General features: G+C 38.1%; 1 long non-coding RNA gene across 1 annotated transcript in view; it reads right to left on the bottom strand.

Annotated features, from left to right (window-relative positions):
* Positions 1-388, bottom strand: part of LOC122228216 — a 29,573-nt gene extending 29,185 nt beyond the window's left edge. The window contains exon 1 of the long non-coding RNA XR_006206479.1: positions 156-388. This is a non-coding gene — a long non-coding RNA (uncharacterized LOC122228216). The remainder of the gene's footprint in view (positions 1-155) is intronic.
* Between the last annotated feature and the right edge of the window lie 20,696 nt (positions 389-21,084).

The raw sequence follows: 21,084 nt of genomic DNA, 5'->3' as shown, positions 1-21,084 counted from the left end.
GATTTATAAGTGTAGTGTTAACCCATTGGCATAGATTAATTCCTTGATTTAACTAGAAAGCTCAAACAAGGGAAGTGGGACAGAAATGGTTTGTTAAGAATAAAGAGGATCCAAAACATCCCGCTACCTGCAAAGGGCAGTCCTTAGTAACTTACCACTTTGAGAAGAGGTGAGCGGCATAGGGCAGCACGCAGTTACAGGTACATGTACGTGGTGGGTGTGTATTGAGGAGGTGGGATGGGGGATTGGCAGAAGACGGTCTAGAAAACTGTTCCTTCTTCACAGTTTTGACAAGAGCTTTTGTTGTTCCCCAACATCACTGTGTGGAGAGGTAGTGGGACCAGAGAGCATTATTTGAATAAATGACAGAGATCTGGGAAAAGAAGGGTGAATGACCTGAAGGCAGAAAGGTGTGAAGAGGCTTGCCTGGGCTTCTGAGTCTGTCACTCCGTTGCTGAGGCAACCATTGCTAGCATAAAAATAAGGTCCATTGTTACCTTTATGGTTGTGTTGAGTTGTTGGAGGAAAATTAGAAAAGAATTTGGATCATCCATTCTCAAGAGACCCATTTGAATCATCGAAGCTTAATGTCATTTGTCTGTATCTCTTTCAACTATGCATTCCACATACCAATTTGCTTAAATGGTGGATGCACATGCCAAATCTAATTATCCCTTATCTCACAAAGTCATTAATCATTCCTATCCATTATTCATTGACTACCGATAGCTACTCCAATCTTTAGTACATGAAACTTCAATATGCATTAGAATACCGTGTTTATGAGTGGCATTTATTTCTGAAATGTACTGCATGGCATTTCTTAGTTAGATGAAGGATTCTTGGCATGGAAGCTGGTGGTGTGTTTTATGTTGCTCTCCTCATAATCTATAAATATAATAAAATAAAAACAGTATGCTAGAGACAATTGTGAAGCTGCTGATAATTATTCATTGTGATGTTAATTAGCACAGTGGAGTGGAAATGTTGTGCAGCCTAAACAGTATCCAAGAATTTCAAAGCACACGGAAGAGAAATTGTAACTTATCAAAAGTATCAGTGGGGAATGATGTGAGGGGAATATAGGCCTAGTTAAAAGAAAAAAAAATAGTGTGAAACAAGGGTAACTATAGCATCCTCTAGCTATTTAGCATCCTCACAATTCATATTGCCTTGTATGTATTTTGACCTTTTGTGTTTGAGTGATATTGAAATACATGCAAAGATCAAGTTCAAGCCCCTTTTACTTTCACATACGTAGTCTATTGCACAGCAGAGATTTGAACTCAATCTCATGACTGCAAACCAGAGCTTTCATCCATGGACACCAAGGGATGTGACCAAAATTTTTTCAGTGCCTCCTACATAACCAGTTATGTAACACATATTATATTACATATGTAATACATATTATTTTCACTATTGAAAAGACTATCTATGTTAATATCTCTATTTATATCTGTAACATCTATCAATTGATCTAGGAAGAGTCAAGGCACATCATGGTTAAGTATCTGGCCCGGGTTTCCTAGATAACAAATGGGTTTGCCAAGATTTGAATCCTGGTCTGTCAGATTTAAACAATAATCTGACTATTTCCAAACACTCTACCTTTTGCTGGCTTCATATAATGCTGGACGAGTAAGAACTTGCTCTTTCTTTATAATATAAACTAATGTTAAGTGTCAAAGATTCTGTAGAGAACACTTAATCCAACTCTCTCATTTTAAAGGTGACAAAATGGAGAAGGTTACTGCTTTGCACATATATATAATTATTGTTAAGGTGGTTTTATAAATTTTTTTTTAACGTTTATTTATTTTTGAGACAGAGAGAGACAAAGCATGAACGGGGGAGGGTCAGAGAGAGGGAGACACAGAATCTGAAACAGGCTCCAGGCTCTGAGCTGTCAGCACAGAGCCCGACGCGGGGCTCGAACTCACGGACCGCGAGATCATGAACTGAGCCGAAGTCAGCCGCTTAACCGACTGAGCCACCCAGGCGCCCCGTTAAGGTGGTTTTAAAGTGTAAATTTCCTAGCTTTTAATCTTGTTGATACATCCCCTACAATACCACAATTTACTCTTGAGCTGCTCATAATTGGAATATCCTATCAACTTTTCCTTTCATTTCTTCTCTTTCTAGCTAAAATCTTTGTATTGTAACATTGAGCTCATAACCTTCATCTTCCATAAACCTTTACCAAATTTCCAATGCATAAAAATTTCTCTTTTCTTGGAATTAACATAACACATACATGGTACAATTAATCCACTCTTACTTGCTGTATCTTTTTATTTATCCTTCCTTGTTATCACTCATCCTTTTAAAAATATGTTCAGATCTTGTCCCACCAGCTAGACAGAAAGTTCTGGGAGAAAAACTTGTACATTCCTTGTAGCTCCTCAGTCTTCTCAGTATATTGACTTTGCCATGGTAGGCACTGAGTCATTATTTGGTGATTGCTTGATAAATTTTGGTTATGAGAGAAAATTATTTGGTTTATTTGCAAGGTACATCAAGTCAAATAATATGATCTTTTATCATTGAAATGAAAGAAAGAAAAGAATTATAGAGGTTAAAAATTCACTGTCTGCTACCTCAGAGGTGGAAACTCAAAATAGCAATTTTACCAGTCAGCTTTTTCTTTTGTGTGCCAATAAGCTCCATATTTCAATATGCATTGCCTGAAAATAATTGCTAGTATTTCTATTTCAAGGTGTGTCTATATTTCACATATTTTTTCACACCTTTGGAGCACTCACTTGTACACAGTTTCCTGAAGAGATTTTGCAAGCTTAATATATGATGAAAAGGAAGATGATAAGGACTGCCCTGATCTTGTTAAAAAACTTACGGTGGTATGAAAATATATAGCTACAATTAGAGGAGCTTAAGAGAAGGGGGAAGAATGTTCTTTTTGTTCTCTTCTATAAATATATATATATATATTTATATATAAATATAAATATATTTTTATAAAATATATATATATTTTATATATAAAAATATATATATATATATATATTGATTTCCTCAAACACCTTCAGAGTAACCATGCTGAGGGGAGGGTGGAAGAGCCTGGAGGAGAGAGGAAATACTGGAATATGAAATAAGACTAGATTCCCAAATTCAAGGATCCTCAAGGGTGGCTTTTCAGGGGTGATTTTGCCAAACAGTAACTTTTGTCTTAGCATGCCTTCCTTCTCTAAACCCATCCCTTCTCTGGGATAGATTCCAATTTTGATAAATGACTCCAGCATCCAGCCAGTAGCTCAAGCCCCAAACCTAAATGTTACCTTTTATCCCTTCCTCTTTCTCACCTACTACATCCAATCAACCACCACTTTCTGCTCATTGTCTCCCAGATATGTCTTAGAAGTCTTTCTACTTTTTTCTAGTCTACTGCTATCACAATAGTCTAACCAACACTGCGTGGGATAAACTTAGGAATCCCCTAGGCTTACACCAATGGGTTAAAAAGGCTTAAAGAAATAAAAGCCATAAAATGGTCACACCTGAGTTTGGGTAAACTAGATTGGCACCTCAAGAACAGGGGTGCAAAGGCACCCTGAGAATAGGCAGGTGCAAAGGTGCCAGGTATAGGAAGGTGCAAAGATCCCCCAAAATAGAGAGGGGCTGCAGAGTCCCCGGAATAGAAAGGCAGAGCAAAGGCCTAAAATAGTTACAGCACAAAGGTGCCCAATACATAGGTATATGAAACAAACAAGATTAGATATTTAGGGTGGAAGCACCCCCAATTTAGTACTATAGCAGAAAAGCTGCTTTCACAGGAGGAAAGGACCAAGTTAGGTAAACAGGTAAATTGGGCTATAGACCGCTGCACTACAGGTGTAGCAGCCCAGAGCGGAGATGATTAAAAAAAGAAAGTTGACTTGTTAACTCTGAGGTTATTTCCCCTGTCTCATCCCCAAGGCTAGCTAAGATAAACAGAGGTGCTACCTCATGTCCACTGTAAACAACCCTCTTTCTGATTGCCCAGCACCCGGATTTTGTTTTGTATTAACGCAAACCCCTAACCCCAAATATCCTCAAGACCCCCTTTCCCTCATATCCACAAGTTAATGTTCACAGATTCATTGTCCCTTTATGCACGTCCATTGCCATGTTTGTAAGAATTCTGATCCTAATAAGAATGGGTCGAGGACCCTTATTCAGGGTTCTTGTTTTTTCCTGGATATTAGCCATGTCTTGCTTTCAGTCGTGCGTCCTGCTTTTTTGCTAAGCAAGAGAGAACTTTAGACCCAGAGTCTACAACACAACACCATCTCTTACCTAAACTATTTACTCTTTCAAACTAATTTCCATCTCTTTCTACCATCAAATATGTAGAGAGGTTAAGATTGCTATAGCTCCAAATGAGCTTCTTTGATTGACCCCTACACACCTCTCCAGGCACATCTTTGCCATTCATGTGTTGATTATCTGATCTCTAGAACCACTGGTTAATTCAAATTTCTTATATATGTAAGACTCATTTTGGTCTAAGCTTTCATATAAGCAGGTCCTTTTACCTACCTTGGGCTGAACCATCTCATATCTTTCCTTAATTCCTGTTGTTATTTTAGAACTCATCTTAAGAAGCACTTCCTTGGGGGCATTTATTAAGTGACATTATTGTTTGACTACTCAAAACTAGATCAAGTTTCCTTTTATATGCAGTTTCATAATAACTAGAATTATAACTACTTAATTACTTATGTAATTATATGTTTTTATTCCCTTCTATCATGTAAATCTTATTACATTAAGTTTGTTGTGACAAATGGGCAATGTCTGTTTGCCCACTAGTGTCTAAAACAGTGCCTAACATCTAGCTGTTGTTTATAAGTTCTTATTAAAACAATCTATCAACCAATGGATTAGAAAAATAACTAGAGGTACTTTGATTCTATTCTTTCACTTACTAGGCCTCATCCTACATCTACTTACCTGGAGAGAGCCAGGGACACCTTGGAGATAATCCTTCCTTACTCTCCATTTTAATTTTTTTAATGTTTATTTGTTTATTTTTGAGAGAGAAAAAAGAGAGAGATAGTGCAGGAAAGGTGCAGAGAGAGAAAGGGGGACACAGCATCTGAAGCAGAGAATTTGAAGCAGGATTGAGTCTCCGAGTTGTCACTGCAGAGCCTGACACAGGCTGGAACCCATGAACCCTGATATCATGACCTGAACTGAAGTTGGATGCTTAACAGACTGAGCCACCCAGGCACCCTCCTTAGTCCCCATTTTAGGTAAACCCACCAAGTCCATGCAGTAATATAAAAAGGCCCTCTCCACTGTTTTTCTGTCAAAAGTTCAACTGTTTCTCTCTACTGTCACTGTGGAAGGAATCCCAAACACTAACAGGAGCATTCATGAAGATTAGTTAGGCAATTTATAAAGTTGTGCATGGCTAACTGTGTTAATCTAAGGGTTCAAAATTCAAGTGGTAGAAGTAATGATATCAATAAAATACCAAGATAAAAAAAAGTCTTGGGGACCATAAACAAATATTTCTCCTCCCTCATTGAATTAAAATTGTCCCTGGGCATGTAATGTAAATAATGATAAATATTGTTAAAGGTTTTTCAAACTAACTGTAAGTAGAAAAAGGCAAAATAAAGACTAGAAACTTGGATCTTGTCAGGTGCCTTAAAACCTGACCTGTTCTTGGCAATGTGGAAAAAAATGACATTTCCAATTCAAAGAAAACCAAACACATACAATACAAACTTGGACATCAATAACATTGGAAGTCAACATGAGATTTTTAAAATTATTTAATTTCGTTGTTTCTTTAAATAGTGGGTCATTACAGATGTTTAGTTTGACTTTAAAAAATATTTCAGTTAGATTTTTAAAAAGCCGTATTATTAGACTAAGTAAAACTCACCTGTTTCATCCTGGAATTATATCTCTATTTTCACAGTGGACCTAATACAGAGTTTTGCTGAAAGGACTTCATTTGTTGAATATTTCTATTCATAAAAATTTTTTGTAGTTTACAACACCTTTGCTATTGATTAAAAGTATATAACACTTCATTCATTTCAGGTTGTTTTGTGTTTTCTGTGTTTAGGCAATCTTGATTGACTATGAAAGCTCTCTTTTTGTTAACCTGGAGTAGTTGAAACATATTTATTTAAAAGTAATATTGGGGCACCTGGGTGGTTCAGTCAGTTAAGCGTCTGACTTTGGCTCTGGTCATGATCTTGTGGTTCATGGGTTTAAGCCCCACATCAGGCTCTGTGCTGACAGCTCAGAGCCTGGAGCCTGCTTCAGATTCTGTGTCTACCTTGCTCTCTGCCCCTCCCCCGCTCGTGCTCTGTCTGTTTCTCAAAAATGAATTAATGTTAAAAAAAATTTTAAGAAATACTAATGATATACACAGATACACTTGGCTAAGAGTTTTCAAGTGAGACAAAAGTTTATGACTGAAGTGGAGAAGGTAAGGTATATATAGAAAAGTCAGCTGTTTTGTACATTTAAAGTTCAATTGTTCTTTTTGTTCTTGTTGTTCTTGTTCAGATGATCTCTCTCGTTTCTTTTTGTGTGTCACAGACATTTCTAGGCCTCTTTTCCTAACCTAACCTTTCCCTGATTACAGACATTGTGCTAATTACTCACTGTGATTCCAAGGTTCGACACAGCCGGCTTTGTTCCCACTTCTGCAAAAACACACAGCTGCATCAATATTCAGTAGGGAGTTCTTGAAAATAACCTAAGTGGCATTTGGGAATAGATCTTCCTTCAGTGGGTAAATACCTATTCAAATCAACAAAATATACATTCAGTAAGCATATTTTTGAAATGCTACAGACTTTCCAAATGAGTCTTTTTACAATGAAAGATTCATAATATGCTAATACAAATGTAAATATTATACCGGGTCACATCTAAGGATGGGAAAGTCTAGTAAGTAGAAATGCCCATTACCCTGGGGCTTCAAGATTTTCTGCCAGAAAAGATGCACGGTGCTATCATTTCCTGACTGTAAAGGAACAGGAAGTTGTGTTGCTATTTGTTTTATTTCATTTTGTGAGTATGTATAAGCACAAGGTGCAGGCTATAGAGACTAGAATGTGTTTTGTTTTACTAATATATGCTGATCCTCTTGTTAAAATTGTTAATTCCTATTTTTTAAAAGTCAGAAATTATCACGTAAGTACTAGATTTCTATCTTCTCTGGAAAACCATGAGGATCTGCCTACTTTGGGCCCCATTCCTACTTGACAGCAAGAGCTGCTGCTGGGTGGTGGCTGCCCCCTCAGAAGGAGGTTGACTCTCCAGTCAGCGACCTTCGTGGACTGTCAGCCTCCCACACACTGAGGGTTAGAGTCAGGTACCATTCATCTATTGTTTTTCTAAGGTTAGAGCTGACAAAGTAAAAATTTTTATACTTGTATTTCCAACGAGTGTGGTAACATTAAACATAGCCAAATGTGGCTATATGTTTGAAGTAAAACATAGCACAAGGGTGTAGTGCAAGAAAGTAGTATATTTCCTTGTGGAAGGCAAAGAACATTCTGTGTATTTAATTTGTAATGTGTCTGTGTGAAAGACTGCATCTTCAACACCTCACCCACTCTAGCCTGCTACACAAATTTATATTAATTTACTTACCTCTTAGGAGTTTAGTTTATAGCCACTATGACATGGAGTGAGCTGACTTTTCTTTTTTTTTTTTTTTTAACGTTTATTTATTTTTGAGACAGAGAGAGACAGAGCATGAACAGGGGAGGGTCAGAGAGAGAGGGAGACACAGAATCCGAAACAGGCTCCAGGCTCTGAGCCGTCAGCACAGAGCCCGACGCGGGGCTCGAACTCACGGACGGTGAGATCATGACCTGAGCCGAAGTCAGACGCTTAACCGACCAAGCCACCCAGGCGCCCCGTGAGCTGACTTTTCTAAAAGAAGTGTGTGAACAGGAAAAACTGGCAAAGGATACTCCCAATGTCAACTGCATTATCTCTGGTCACATTGCATTCATGAGTGATTTTAATTTTATTTTGTTTACTTTTTTTATCCTATAAAATTTTCACCATGTGCTTGTGTTATTTTTAGAAACAGAAACAAGAATGATTTTTTTTTAAAAATGAAAGAAATGGTTTGGTCAGAATACTAAAGACATATTCCCTATTTGTTCCCCTCTGGATGTAATTAATGCATAGTTCAATCTTCATAGAACCTAACCCAAAATGCAAGGGTCCTTATAATCAGCCTTGCCAAATTGATTTTCACTCAATCAAAACCCTCCTTTCCAGGCATATTGATTTTCTCATTGTGGCTTAAACACACCTGAACCCTGAACTGTTTCCTCCTCTACATTTTTATTTATTCTGTTAACCCTCTCAACTTCCACCCAAACCCAGAATATCTTATTTTGTCAATGCTCAAAATACTCACATCATTCAATGTCAGTTCCAACTTCTCAGTAATGCCATCCCCAGATTTCCGAAATGATCGCCAGCTTCTCTAACTGCAATTGCACTTAAGTGACTATAGCAAACAGTTTAATCTTTACAACATTCCCTTATTTGTCCTCGGAGGAATAGGACTAAGTCCTTGAAATAGCAGTAGTTTTTATTATATAAAATAGTTCAATGGTTTAAGAAAAAAAAATTGAGAAATTTTAGAAACAAAATTAACCATATTTATTTACTGTAGTAATTCTCAGAGTTGTTACAATTTGCATGCTCTTCTGTTCCTATTGTAGAAGAGAAGTTTTCATATATGGCATTTTACAAACTCTTATCAGCATCAAATTCTCTTTGAGTCTCTACTTCCATTTTATGGAATACTATTCTGCAAAAGAATCTTTGGGCAATGCTACTTCATAATGTACTCTTATGTTTACCCCTTCTTCTAAACCAGCTAGCAAGTTACTAAAGACACTGAGCTTGTTCTTACCACTCTTTTTGTGCTTCAGTGTCCTTGAACAGCTCTGAGCACCTGGTATGTACACCACAACCAGATGGAGATAAGAATGGCACTAGCAATGTGTTATCCATGGGCTAAGATGTTGGAGCAGTAGCAAAAAGTGGGGAGGGGGGATCCCAGATTCAGCAAACAGGAGTAAATACCTAAAAGAGCACTAGGTAATCTCTGAACATCTAACGTTGTTTCTCTCTTCATGACACTTGTTCCTAGTCATGTCTCTTCTCTCTGGACCAAATGATTTCAGACTCACGCTTCATGTAGCTCTCCACTGTGAAAGAGGCTTAAAGAGATAAGATCTCTTCAATTCAAGGTGCAGCCTCATTTTTCCCTCTACATTTCTCAAATTGATAGAAACTTTACATCTGTCATGTCTTCTTTTAAAGATGAATGAAAGGAAGGTGGATGATAATGCATTCAACACCAGAATGAAGGGCCAGTTGAAAACCCTTCATGACATGCAAAAAAAATAAAATAAAAAATTAATCCAAAGAAATATTTCAACTGTCTACTTACCATCTTTAACAAGTGTTGACCATTGTTTATTTCTGAAATACTTATGTATCTATGTACTAATTATTAGCATTTTGTTTATGTTTTCTTATACTTATTAAGATGTCCTTAAACTCTCAGAGGTTCTGCCTCTGTGACTCTCCTGCAGTGTCTCTGCAAAGGAGAGGCATATGCAGCTTAAATAAGAATTTAGTACATTCTTAATGAATACATGAACTACTTGTAGACAATGCATTCTCGTTGTTCCTCTTTGCCATGTTTTTTTTTTTTAATTTTTTTAACGTTTCTTTATTATTGAGAGACAGAGAGAGACAGAACATGAGCATGGGAGGGGCAGAGAGAGGGGGAGACACAGAATATGGCCTGCCTGAAGCAGGCTCCTGGCTCTGGGCCGTCAGCACAGAGCCCGATGTGGGCCTTGAACTCAGAAACCAAGAGATCATGACCTGAGCCAAAGTGGAACGCTTAACTGACTGAGCCACCCAGGTGCCCCTGCCATGTTTCCCACCCCCCCCCCACTCCCTTGGCCAAACTAGGTCCTTATTTTGCATTTATGTTAATTACATTCAAAACCCATGGGCCTTGCTCATGCACTTTCCTTTACGTCCTTATTTCCCAAAGGGTGGTCAGGGAACCAGTACCACAGGCATCACCTAAGAGCTTGTTTGAAATACAGAATCGTTGGTCCAACTCCAGGCATAGTGTATCAGAATACGTGTTTAAACAAAATCCTTTGGGGACCCCTGGGTGGCTCAGTCAGTTAAGCTTCTGACTCTTGATTTCAGCTCAGGTCATGATCTCGAGGTTTGTGAATTTGAGCCCCATATAGAGCTCTGCGCTGACAGCGTTGAACCTGTATGGGATTCTCTCTCTCCCTCTCTCTCTCTCTCTATCCCTCCCCAACTTGCACTAGTTCTTTCTCTCTGTCTCTCTCTCTCAAAATAGGTAAATAAACTTAAAAAGAAATCCCTGGGTAATTCTTATGCTTACTGAAGTTTGAGAAGTTTTGTTCTATTTCTCTTTTGGACTTCCACTGTGGTCTCAGACACATGGCTTCCTGAATGGCTCCCCTCTCCACTGTCCCTGTTATCCAGGGAGATTTCTTCAGCTTTTCTCTCTCCTCCTTTCAGCAAGTCACCTTGGATGGGACTGTCCAAACCACCTTCACAATTAATATTCTGTCCAATTACCACCCTTCTATTCATATATCTTCTGCTACCACTCCAAAAATTAAAAAAAAAAAAAAATTCTTAGTACCTGCCTTCTTCTAGCTTGCTAGCTCAGATAGAATGCCCTTGTCCTTCAAGATACTCTGAAGAGTGATCTACTCCACTTTCTAGGCATTCTTGGTCTTATTGTCTTCCTTTGTGCTCTGTCACTCTCCTGAAGCTTCTCAAAGTCAAAATTCCTTAAAATTACTGAACATATTGAGCATTTTCCAAACTTCAATTTATGCCCTACTCTTTAAATCTCTCTTTTGTCTCCATTTCTGTGGCATAATCCTGATCTGATTTTACAAAGACTTGGATCTTCCATTTTAATTTCCCTACCTCTGCTTTTTTATTAAATATATTGTCTACAGCCACCCATCCTCACTTTCTCCTTTTATCTCTCTACACATTTTCTCTAAGTAATATTACCTACTCTCAAGGTTTCAACTACCAAGTTCAGTGCTACCGGTCCCTTTGATGGAACTCCTGAGTTCCAGCCTCATGTTTCTCTTTGCATATTAGATATCTTTCCTTGTCAGCATGCCCCAAACTGAACTTATTTTCTCCTCCTTTATTCTACTTTATATTCCTTAGCTTGGCTGGTAAAACTGAAATGCCTTTCTCCATTCCTCCTTCCCTTTACCCTCCATATCTAATTATCTCTGAGTTCTGCCAATTCCACTGTGTTAATAACTCTCATTTCTAGCCTATGTCTCTTAGCATGTTGTTACTGACTTGGTTCAGCATTTCTTCATTATTTCTTACTTGTACTGTAATAACTGTCCCCTACTAGATTTTCTTGTTCTTCACCTGCAGGGCTGTTTCTAATTAATCTTTCTCACTTCCTCCAAAGTGGAAAAGCTTTCTTCCTCAAACTGTAGTCACCTCAATGGGTTTCTCCCTGCAGGTCCACCAAAGGCAAGGAAGGTCTCCTGAGTTTGCAACAATGTGAAAGGGACAGGAAGGTAAATAATCCAAATGATATGTAGTTTCTCAGGCAACATTTCCTTCTAACAACTATGTATAAATGAAAATAAAGCAAAAATTTTACATTGATTCTGGGTCAGAAACATGACTGCAAATTGTTCTTAAAATATTCTAGCTTCATCTTTAGCTAGTAATTCTTAAACTCCACAACTTGCTCATCAAATTTACATGTGGTTTATTCATATACATGCAACATCTTCCTCCTTTACATCTTTGACTTATACCTGAAAATTCTACTCAGTGATAACCTTCTTTCATTCCTGAATTCTCCATCCCCAATTTCCTTTTTCTTTTCCCAAACCTACTTCTTCTAAAAAGGAGTCTGGAGACAACTTATAATTCATGGGCTAATTTTGGGAAAAGGGAATTATTCCAAGAGTTTGTGAGGGATTCCAAAATCAAAACAAAAAAGAAACCTCAAAAATCACCATTTTATGAGTCAAAAGATGGGGAGCAGGATTACTAAAAAGTTCTTTCATAATGCCAGTACCAAAATTAAAGCCTATGAAACCAGAAATCCAAGATCCTGCTAGGCAAGAGTGTATACAAGGAGAAAAGTCTGTGGCAATCACTGGTAATTACAATGAGACACTGCCTAACTCACTGCTTGGGGCTGGAGTTCAAGCACTTGAAGGGTTCAAAGGTCAGCCTGCAATGTTTATAGGAACTGGATTGGACAGGCACCATCCCCTGTCCCTTAGGTATGTGGAACAAATGTTTTTTATTACCCTTGTATCCTTTATTTTACATTAGAAAGGTGACTATGTGAGAAAGCCCAACCTAAATGTGGATGCATTAGGGTTCTCTGGGTTAATAATAAGGGTGACAGCAACTCCTGGCAGAGAGCCTGGCAGCTCCCTCAGGTGGGAACTGTCTTATTCAAATCTGTCTTCCCAGGGCCTGTCATACCCCTAGGCCCCCTATATGCATTAATATGCAAGTCTATTATTTGTAATGATCAATTCTATGTGGCTGTAATTAGCAAGAAACAAACACAGGATAAATGCAGAAGAAATTGAAAGAAATATGCAAAAGAAATATGAAAGAAATAGAAAAAAGTTGAAACACATAGAGAAAAGCTGAAAGTTGCACAGATTTGTCTGCAATGACAGTTCTGGTGTTCATCTGGTTACCAGGGTTTTCATGGATCAAAAATACAGTTACACTGGATGCCATTTGGGAAATGGGGACATTTCTAAATGTAACTCAACTATAGGACTAACAAAAATTAGTGTGCACACTTGAAATTTCATTACTGTTAGAACAGTTAGAAACATTCCATCTACTCAAACCAGCAGAAAATCAGGTATTTTTCATATGCACTCGTCAAACCCTCCCAGGTGGATAGCTTTTGGAACCTGTTCAAAATGTTACCAGAGTCAGAAGAGCTAGGAGTTTTGTTAAAGAATCCCTCTATCGTGTCTACAAAAGTAAATGTATAGTGCATGCTTCCTTTGTATTCCGATACAGAAACTAACAAGCAGCCCTTTAATGCTTCATTTCCTTTCCTCAAGAACATGTAAATATAAGTTCACACATGAAAAGTGATATTAATGGATAATCCTTAAAAGTACAGATCGACCAGGGATTTCTCTTTAGGGACTTAAAGATCAAGGAACTGACTTAACACTGAGTACTTACTAGATTCCAGGATCTTTTACTCGTGGGCATTTAGATGGCTTTTCTCATTTGATCTTTATAAAAACCCTGTTAAGTAGGTATTATCAATAGAAAACAAATGAGGAAAAGTAAGTGAAAACAATAACAAATGAGTACTTAATTAATGCCTAAGACTTTTTTAGACATGTAGATTATCTATTATCTAAACCTCATTTTGCAGATGAGGCATGCTGCTCAGAAATCCCAGGTGACTTACTTCTAGAAACAACACCTTTAAGTGGTAAAGGAGAACGTGAAGTTTTCCTAATTGACTGCATGGCCCAAGCTTCTTTCCTTTCAAGCACCTGCAATCTTTACTTTTTTTAAGAGTCCCCATTGGGATTGTCTCTCTCCTTTTTAAATGTTTGTTTATTTATTTATTTATTTATTTATTTATTTATTTATTTATTTTGAGGAGAGAGAGAGAACATGAGCAGTGGAAGAGCAGAGACAGAGGGAGAGAGAGAATGCAAAACAGTCTCCACAGTGTCAGTGCAGAGCCTGATGTGGAACTCAATCTCACAGAACCATGAAATCATGACCTGAACCGAAATCAAGAGTCAGATGCTTAACCATCTGAGCCACCCAGGCACCCCTATTCACTTTTTAATCAGATCTCCTTGCGAAGGAGTCTGCCAGATAGTTTGTATTTGCCCTCTAATGCCTAGCACTGTGTTCTACCATAGTCAATAATCAATAAACACTGGCCCAGTTGATGGAGGATCTTTAGAGTGCTATTAAGGAACACTTGTCAAACTCCAGGAACTGCTTTGGCCTCACGTTAATAAACAACTGATGATGATGAACCTTTTAAAGAAAATTAAATTATTCTCCTCTGCAAACATGTTTTGTAAAAATAAAAAATTTATTATTTGTGGTTTGGAATGTATTAATCTTAAATACAGTTTAATAACTAGAATAACAGGAATAGGATTGGAAAAACATTCCTTTTATGAGACATAACATAATGAGACATAACAATTATTTGTTATATAGATTTAAGTACAAATTCATAGAACTCCTTAAAAAGAAATTACTGAAATTACTGATTGTCCTATGCTTGAGAATCCAATCAAATATCTCTTAATAGATAATTTCATATATATGCTACTAATCAGTATAACCCCCAAATAAGTGTAACAGCTTGAGCCTTATCCTCTACACACGAGCAAAGGAAATGATATTTATTATGTCTGCTCTGAATTAGGTAGCTAGCTAGGTGCATACAGACTTCCTAATGTTGATATTCCAAACAATCATATGAAATATGTGTGCCTATAATCTTAATCAGATACAGAGACTGAGTCTAGGAAAGGTTACGTTAGTTGCCCAATTCACACACCTTACTTGTTAAGGCCAGAATTTAAACCTGCCTATGTGATGCCAAAATCTTTGTCCATTCTACTTATAGTATGCTAACTTCACTGACTCAAAATACAAGGAAGACACAGTGATGCAAATGCAGCCTTCATCTAAAAGAATCAGAGCAATAGCGTAATGGATAATAAAATATTTATAATATCTACAGGGTCAAGGATAAGTGCATTTTTGGGAAAAAAAATGACTGGAAGGAAACACACCACAATGTGAACAGTGGTTTCATTGCATTACATTTTGTTATTTTAGTAATGGAAAAATTTAAACTCATAATAAAGCAGGATAAGTGCATTTTAGGACAAGGCTCTACATCAAATTATAGAAGAATTCTGGGAGTAGAGCCCTGTGAGGCTATAGTCGAGCTTGGACAGAGGGAGAGAAGCTTCCACACTGCTGCTCTGGCTAAACACAAACTATGGTAGCTAGCACTAATTTGTGAAATTACACTTTTCATTTCAAACCCAGGATAGGAACAGTAGTCATGGCTGGGTGGGAATGCTGAAAAAGAAAACAGTGCTGAAATCTTCTAGTTATTTATTTCCTGGCATAGGCAGGCAGGTACCAAACTGATTAGGCACACAGTAGGCTAGATATTGGAGGTAGAAAGGTGAACAGTCACGTAGGGAAGTCCAGCATCCTAGGGGATAGATCACCCTACTTTAACAGGGTCCTACTCCTTTATGGCTCACTTGAGATGGGGTGTTCAGGCTATCTCTCACTGTATTGTGTACCCTCTCCCTGCAGTTCTGATGGTGAAACACAATCCAGAGACTGTCAAGAGGAGAGTAGAATGGTAATGAAAGCAAACAGAATTTAGTAGTATTTATTCCTCCTCCTGCATAGCTTTTATTCCCTTCCTCACTTCTTTCAAATATATGTCCTCTGCACAAATTCTCCAGTTACCTCCTTGCATATCAGACAGGTTTGGAGAATATATCCATTTGGCTTTATCAACAGCACCCAACTACCTGTTTTATGAAAAGGAAAACAAAACTCAGGTTTTACATTCCGTGTTTAATGCCCAGAAAGAAACAAAGACACCAGCATTGTGATAGTGCTGCCCGATTGAATGGCCTACCCGTTAGAACACTGTTCATGACTTAAAATGGAACATTGTAAAGTTCAGTGAAACAGTGTCTGGTCCCTGTGCAATGAACTTTGGTTCTCTCACCTCCTGAGGAGATAGACCTCAACATGGTAAACTGGGGTATTTTTAGTTCTAGTGAATGTGAGTGGTGATATGAAACCACCAACCTAGCCCAAGATATATTTTCCTATGTGTCTCTGAGGCTGGATATTCAGTCTTTAATGTTTTACAACCAATCCTCAATCAGTGCATAAAAGGCTTTTTGACTTCCATCTCAAGGATCAAAGGTGAGTTTTCACGGGGTTTGCAACTCTCATGCCGTAAATGAATGAGCCGGAAAGTCGTAAAGCTTTTCTCCCTCCCCTTTAACTTGAGGAGTCAGGCCTGCTGATTCAGTCTCATGCTGTCATTCAGAATCTTCCACCTGAAGAGTTTTTTAAGAAGCAAGAGACAGAGAGAGCACTTAGGCAAAGAGGTAGTGTTAATTATTTATTTTTAAGGAGTGGGGAGAACGGGGGAGTGAAAAGAGATGTCTTGTGTCTTTGAGGAGTCTTTCATGAAACTTTCTTTGTGAAACTTTAGAGGGCGGAAAGAGCAGCTACTTGGTTTCTCCTGAAAAGAAAAAAAAAAATAAAAGTGAATAGAAATCATGCAGCAAAGGCTCTGAGGTGGTTTCTACACACACCCAGATCCCTGTAAGCCTAGGTGTGTGTGTTAAATTGTCTATCTGGGAAAATTTGATAAAGCCAAAATCTGGGAGTCTATAACCGCAAGCAAGCACTTGTGTGAGTTCCATCTCAGTATTTCTGTGTGGATGTGGATGTGCTATGAAGATATTTGGAACAAATGGCAGTGTTTTTCTAGCTTTTATGCATTCTCATAGTGTTTGCAGGGACACATCGACTGGGCAGAGTTACAGCTATGAGCAAGAAAGTAAGGACATAAGATTTCAAAAATTATTTTTCCTAAAATTTCATGTGTATATTCTCAAGAGACGTCCTCAGGCGCTCAGTCAGAACCAATGTATTTTTATGTTATGACCTATTCTACCAAACATGGCTATCTCATTTCGCAGGTCAAAACAGATTAAAAGGGGAAATGCTGCTAGCAGTCGGCAAAGGCAAAAATTGCAAAGAGATAGATAGAAAAACCATAAAGCAGACATAGAGATTTACAGAGCCACGCAGTGTGAGGACACCTATTTTAGGAGCCGGCAATTACACCTCCGCTAATAATCTTTGGGGGCATAGCACAGAAACTGATGTTCCAAATGTTGACCAAAGTCATCATATTTAAAATCCCCAGGGTAAGAAAGCAGAGAGCAGTGTAGTAATTTTAGAAAACTGCCCATCCAAAATAGATTTTTAAATATTTTCAGTTAAAGAGAACATTTCCCTTACCAATGATGTGGGATAAACTATGTGTTATTCCATTTGGGTCCAAGGTTCAGTTAACTCAGTGTTTTCAGCAGGTGCTGGTGGTGGCTACTCCCTTATGTGGTCCAGGTGATTCTACTCTTTTTCAACAAGGCAGTGCCAGTGCAGTTAGCATGCAAACCATGCACACGTGTGGGGTGGTGGGGGCAGACGTGAGGAGTGGGTGGGAAGTGGAGGTCATTTGCATTGATGGGAAATAAACTCAAAGGGTATATCCAGTCTCACCTTCATAGGTAAAGGGCATTTATTTGCTTTCCATTTTCTGATAGGGAGTGATAGATTTACAACTAATACAATAAATAGAGCCTTAGGGAGTGCAACAAAAGAATCCCAGCCCTGGCCAGTGATTTGATTTGCTCTAGCACATCTATCTGACTGAGCCATCTGGCAGAAAAACCAGTGTATCAGCAAAGCAAAGGGTGTAGCCGTGAGACAGGCTAGCCCCTTATCACACAGGCTGGGGAGAAAGCTCAAGATGTGACAGGACTGAGGCAGGTCAGTTACCCAGGCTGCAAAGGCTATCAACACGGAAAAGGAAATGAGAGGTCCACACCAGTGTGTTTGACCAGGCCAGGTGCAGAAGGCATCTAAGCTCAATACCAAAGAATGTCTAACAGGTGGGCCAGGAATTAGGGGAAGTCGGGCTCTAGTTAAGAAGATACTGACTAGCGCTGTGGTTTAAGAGAGCATTCCATTCATAATAAGGGGGAAGGAAGGGCACTAGGAGGGAGAAAACTTTCCCCAGGTGGAGAAATAATGAAGAGGTTGACAGGGGCGCCTGGGTGGTCCAGTCGGTTAAGCGTTGAGCGTCTGACTTTGGCTCAGGTCATGATCTCACAGTGTGTGAGTTCAAGCCCAGTGTCGGGCTCTATGCTGACAGCTTAGAGCCTGGAGCCTGCTTTGGATACTGTGTCTCCCTCTGTCTCTGCCCCTCCCCTGCTCATGCTCTGTCTCCCTGTCTCTCTCAAAAAATAAATATTAAAAAAAAAAAAAAAGGTTGACAGAACTTGAACTAAGAAGATGTTAAATTACAAAAATTCAACTGAGTAAATTTAAAAGATGGGCTTTATTACACAGTTCGTGAAATGGGCAGTATGCCACCTAGCAAGTAGAGGCGTTCCCAAGGAGTTGTACAAAAAGGAAAGTTTTCATAGAGGAGGGGTGGGCAAGAAAGTGGTTAGCAAAGGAAAGGATGATTTCAGGCACAGTCTTATCATGCTGAGGACCTCCTCTTTCTTTGAGGGGATGGAGAGGGACCCTCTAGCGGGCTCCTTTGCACTGACTGAGAAATTGACCAATTTTGGGGGGAGGTTGAAATTCCAATTAGGTTAGGTCTCAAGCTCTGGTTTGGAAACTTGGTCTAAGTGACACCATTTTGGGCCTCTGGTTTTCTTTTTAACAAAGGTCTATCAAGAAACAGGAGAGTTAGATAGATGAATAAGGAGGGATATAGAGAATGTTGTGACTTAGAGCTTATGCAACCGCTATGTTCCAAACACATTTATGCTATTAGACAAGGAACTAATTCAAAGTTCCATTCAACAATGAGACTTAGGCTGCCAGTAGTTTGCAAAGTGTTACGTGTGGCTGTGCCAGACTGAGAAATGTGGGTCACCAGTAGAGAGCTCAAGGTGTTCAGAGCTTAAAGATATGATGTAGGGACTGGCAGAGTCACTGGCATGCCTTAAGAAGAACCTTACAGAATTGGAACAAATACGTGTTTTATTCTAATACTCTTACCCAAAAGTCGCATACACAAGTGCTTGTCAATTCTCCATCTCCTCTCCACATAGTGGGGGCTTGGGTAGCTATACGGAGGAAAAAGGAAAAAGCTTTTCAGGTATTTTTTTAGTACCCTATTGAACACATCACTGCATTTTAATCTGGGACAGAGGGTGGAAAAATAGCATCTGGTTAATCAGAGGTTTATAGATTATTTGGTGATACAACTTAACTGTGTTGATGAAATGAAAAATTGTGTGTCTTCCCTAGAGCAGCATTATAAAGCATCCTGCCTGGTACTTAAAATTGATTGTGCATTATATTGGTTAAAGAGTGGCATTTTGGAAATAAAATTAGGGCTGATTTGCATTTGTGTTGAAATAGTTGCGCATGCATTTAATAAGAATGGTTTTTCTCTTTTCTTCTAGAACACATTTACAGTTTGCATTAATTTATATTAACTCAGTGTTTTCACTCAACATTATTTTAAAAGATAAGACAAACATAGATACAATTACTTACCAGGAAAATAACTCTTGTGAGTAAGAATGATTGCTATATATTTCATTTGGGAAAATAAAATGCAAATGTGTTTATTAATTAGAGCACCAGCGGTACCTCAGTAAATAAACCAAGGTGATTTCATTATTTTAACTGACAATTTTATAAAGCACTGAGAAGCATTATATATCATTAATTTTCACACCTAGAGTTGCATTTGTAGATGCTATCAGAATCCTCAATCAATATCTGTTTATTAGGATTTAAGCTCCATGACTTTGCTGCATTATTTTAAATTTACATGTATTTCCTTGATTCACAATCTACAGTAAATTCTTATAGCTTAGATGTGGGCAAAATGTCTTTGAAATCATCATTGATTTCTAGGAAGTAGAAAAAATGAATTTCGTATTGATGGTAAAGGAAAACTGCTATGCGTGATGCACACAGATTTATAATTTAAATAAATCTTTATTTCTCCTTCAAATATGATTGAGAGTTATATTCTCTCTAGAAACTTCCATTTTCCAAGAGGGTGTTTGCAAAAACATTGTATTAACAATTAAAATAGCAACTATTCCAGGAATTATAACAGAGAACTTAAAAATATATTCAAAAAGAACAGAATAACTATATTATTTAATTTATGGTATATTATCTTTGAAGAGGGAGTCAGGAGACTTAGTGTTCAAAAATTTTAATCACATAAGTGAAAAAAAACTTCTTGCTATTATAAAAAATCATGTTGTAAGTAGTGTCAGAGACCAAAATAAAAGGGAAGTTCATAGATTTTGTTTACAATTTTTAAGTTGATATATATCATCAAAGGACTCTGGGAAGACATTCTCAATTTCTCTCTCTCTCTCTCTCTCTCTCTCACTCTCTCTCATACACACACACACTGTAAAAGCTTCACATTTTAAAAGACCAGGTAAATACTACTGAGACAGTGAAATATATAGTAAACATCTGGTTGTAAATCTAAGTGTAATCATCTAGAAAAATTGGCTACAAAATGGACATTTTGGGCTGAATATCAAAAGTTTAATAAATGAAGCTCTGTCAGGCAGGAGAGGGGACTGAGTTTCAAAGGAGCCCAGAAGTGAAAAGCAAGCATAGAAAGATGTGTCTGTGATACATTAAGGGCACCAACAGAAGAGCCTGAAATTGAAAAATCTGAGAAATACAATAATAAACAAAATCTTGACACTATTTTGTTGTAAAATAACTTAATGATTACATGTTAATGATACATGCATGAATCAATCTATCATCAAGACAGGGACATGGTCAGTAAACTGGCTCGAATATGAACCTCATTGCCCCAGACAAATGGTTCTAGGCCAGAAAAATCTAAGCTCTAGAATGCTGGATCCCACTGAGATCAAGATTCACACCTGTCTGTCAAATGCCTCCCAAGTGGCAGACCCCATGCTGTGTACTTCCGGTATGGAAGTGGACAAAATAAACAAAGGCCTCAAGGTGTGGAGTTTGTTATACCAGAAGAAGAGATGTAATAAGCAAATAAACCTGTTCCATGCGGTGATGGGTTTCACTAAGAAATAATAACAGTAATGAATCAGAGTAAAGAAGAGAGAGAGAGTAACAACAATGCTATTTTACAGTAGTTGGGAAAGAGCTTTCTGGCAC

The sequence above is a fragment of the Panthera leo genome, chromosome C1 (genome assembly GCF_018350215.1).
Source record: "Panthera leo isolate Ple1 chromosome C1, P.leo_Ple1_pat1.1, whole genome shotgun sequence".
Classification (NCBI taxonomy): domain Eukaryota; kingdom Metazoa; phylum Chordata; class Mammalia; order Carnivora; family Felidae; genus Panthera; species Panthera leo.
Note: the sequence above shows the minus strand (reverse complement) of the source record. Positions and strands in the feature narration are given on the sequence as shown.